General features: G+C 65.2%; 1 non-coding gene across 1 annotated transcript in view; it reads left to right on the top strand.

The window, feature by feature from the left end:
- Window positions 1–2,294: 2,294 nt before the first annotated feature.
- The window catches only part of LOC147125975 (18S ribosomal RNA), a 1,891-nt gene continuing 1,685 nt past the window's right edge, over window positions 2,295–2,500 (top strand). Inside the window, exon 1 of the ribosomal RNA XR_015085189.1 lies at window positions 2,295–2,500. This exon is cut by the window's right edge and continues 1,685 nt beyond it. This is a non-coding gene — a ribosomal RNA (18S ribosomal RNA).

Here is a 2,500-nt window from a genome sequence, read left to right as displayed (position 1 = left end):
AGCCCTGGTAGCCTAAATTAATTTTTCCCATTCATTTCAATGGGTTAGGCTACCAGGGGGAGCAGTACCACTTTTGGCCATTAGGGGCGCTGTAGTAGGTAAAAGTTGATCCCCCCAGTCAGGGGATGAGTTTGCCTACTCGCTAGGTTACCCCTGGTTTCACAAAATACAAGGGGCACATTTTCAGAAACCACTTTTTCAGAACTTGCCACCTCCAGAGCTGATCAGGGGAGCCTCGCCAAACATTAATCCAAGATTGGTGAGGGCTCGTCGGACACCCCACGGGCGATGAGTCGGTGTCTGCCTGGAGCTCATGTCACTCTCAAATATTTTCTAAGTCAACCTCCATGCGCACATTGCAATGAGCCTGCCCGACATAGGGGCACTGTGAGCGGACTCACCGGGGGGGGAGAGGGCCCCCCCGCCTGGAGCTCCACGTGTTGGATTATTTTCTATGTCAACCTCCATGCGCTCAACAGAGCGAGCCTGCCCGACCTGGGGGGTGTTCAATCGGACTCCGCGGGCCGGGCGAGGGCCCCCCCGCCTGGAGCTCCACGTGTTGGATTATTTTCTATGTCAACCTCCATGCGCTCAACAGAGCGAGCCTGCCCGACCTGGGGGGTGTTCAATCGGACTCCGCGGGCCGGGCGAGGGCCCCCCCGCCTGGAGCTCCACGTGTTGGATTATTTTCTATGTCAACCTCCATGCGCTCAACAGAGCGAGCCTGCCCGACCTGGGGGGTGTTCAATCGGACTCCGCGGGCCGGGCGAGGGCCCCCCCGCCTGGAGCTCCACGTGTTGGATTATTTTCTATGTCAACCTCCATGCGCTCAACAGAGCGAGCCTGCCCGACCTGGGGGGTGTTCAATCGGACTCCGCGGGCCGGGCGAGGGCCCCCCCGCCTGGAGCTCCACGTGTTGGATTATTTTCTATGTCAACCTCCATGCGCTCAACAGAGCGAGCCTGCCCGACCTGGGGGGTGTTCAATCGGACTCCGCGGGCCGGGCGAGGGCCCCCCCGCCTGGAGCTCCGCGTGTTGGATTATTTTCTATGTCAACCTCCATGCGCTCAACAGAGCGAGCCTGCCCGACCTGGGGGGTGTTCAATCGGACTCCGCGGGCCGGGCGAGGGCCCCCCCGCCTGGAGCTCCGCGTGTTGGATTATTTTCTATGTCAACCTCCATGCGCTCAACAGAGCGAGCCTGCCCGACCTGGGGGGTGTTCAATCGGACTCCGCGGGCCGGGCGAGGGCCCCCCCGCCTGGAGCTCCGCGTGTTGGATTATTTTCTATGTCAACCTCCATGCGCTCAACAGAGCGAGCCTGCCCGACCTGGGGGGTGTTCAATCGGACTCCGCGGGCCGGGCGAGGGCCCCCCCCGCCTGGAGCACCGCGTGTTGCAATATTTTCTATCTCAACCTCCGTGCGCTCAACAGAGCGAGCCCGCCCGACCTGGGGGGTGTTCAATCGGACTCCGCGGGCCGGGCGAGGGCCCCCCCCGCCTGGAGCTCCGCGTGTTGCAATATTTTCTATGTCAACCTCCGTGCGCTCAACAGAGCGAGCCCGCCCGACCTGGGGGGTGTTCAATCGGACTCCGCGGGCCGGGCGAGGGCCCCCCCGCCTGGAGCTCCGCGTGTTGCAATATTTTCTATCTCAACCTCCGTGCGCTCAACGGAGCGGGCCCGCCCGACCCGGGCGGCGCTCAATCGGACTCCGCGGGCCGGGCGAAGGCCCACCCCGCCCGGAGCTCCTCACCACGCACCGCACCTCCATTCCCCCACCGACCGATCGGCAACCATGACCCGCCATCGGAGGGCCCCCGCCGGCACCGGCCTCGCGCCGGTCGCTCGGGCGGACGGTTCCTCCGGCCAGCGGGTCGCTCTCCAGCGCCGGGGCTACTTCGCGAGCTTGGCCCGCGGCCAACCCCGGCGCGACCGTACGGCAGCGAGGCCGAGGCGACCCACCGATCTCAGCAGTCCTACCACGGAGCCCGCCGCTCGTCCGCGGCCCCTCCCCGCCCCAGCAGCGGGACGGTCGCCTTGCCGGCGGGCCTTCCGGCTAACGCATCGTTTCTCAAACCCTTTCCCCTAGCGCGGCGGCGGCGGGGCTTCCCGCGAGGAGGCCCCCGTCCTACGCCCGCTAAGGCGGCTCCAGCCCACCTACCGAAGGGACGGCGCGCGCCCTCCCCCACGCGAGCGGGCGTCCGCGCGCGGCCCCTGCCCCGTTCCGGGCGGGGCCCGACGCCGGCGCGGGCGAACCGCCGCGGGGGTGGCCCGCCGCTCCCTCCCGGCCCGAGGCTACCTGGTTGATCCTGCCAGTAGCATATGCTTGTCTCAAAGATTAAGCCATGCAAGTCTAAGTACACACGGCCCGTACAGTGAAACTGCGAACGGCTCATTAAATCAGTTATGGTTCCTTTGATCGCTCCAGCCGTTACTTGGATAACTGTGGCAATTCTAGAGCTAATACATGCAGACGAGCGCCGACCCCCGGGGACGCGCGCA

The sequence above is a fragment of the Filicampus tigris genome, unplaced genomic scaffold, assembly GCF_054856515.1.
Source record: "Filicampus tigris isolate MCC_2025a unplaced genomic scaffold, RoL_Ftig_1.0 HiC_scaffold_29, whole genome shotgun sequence".
Classification (NCBI taxonomy): Eukaryota; Metazoa; Chordata; class Actinopteri; order Syngnathiformes; family Syngnathidae; genus Filicampus; species Filicampus tigris.
Note: the sequence above shows the minus strand (reverse complement) of the source record. Positions and strands in the feature narration are given on the sequence as shown.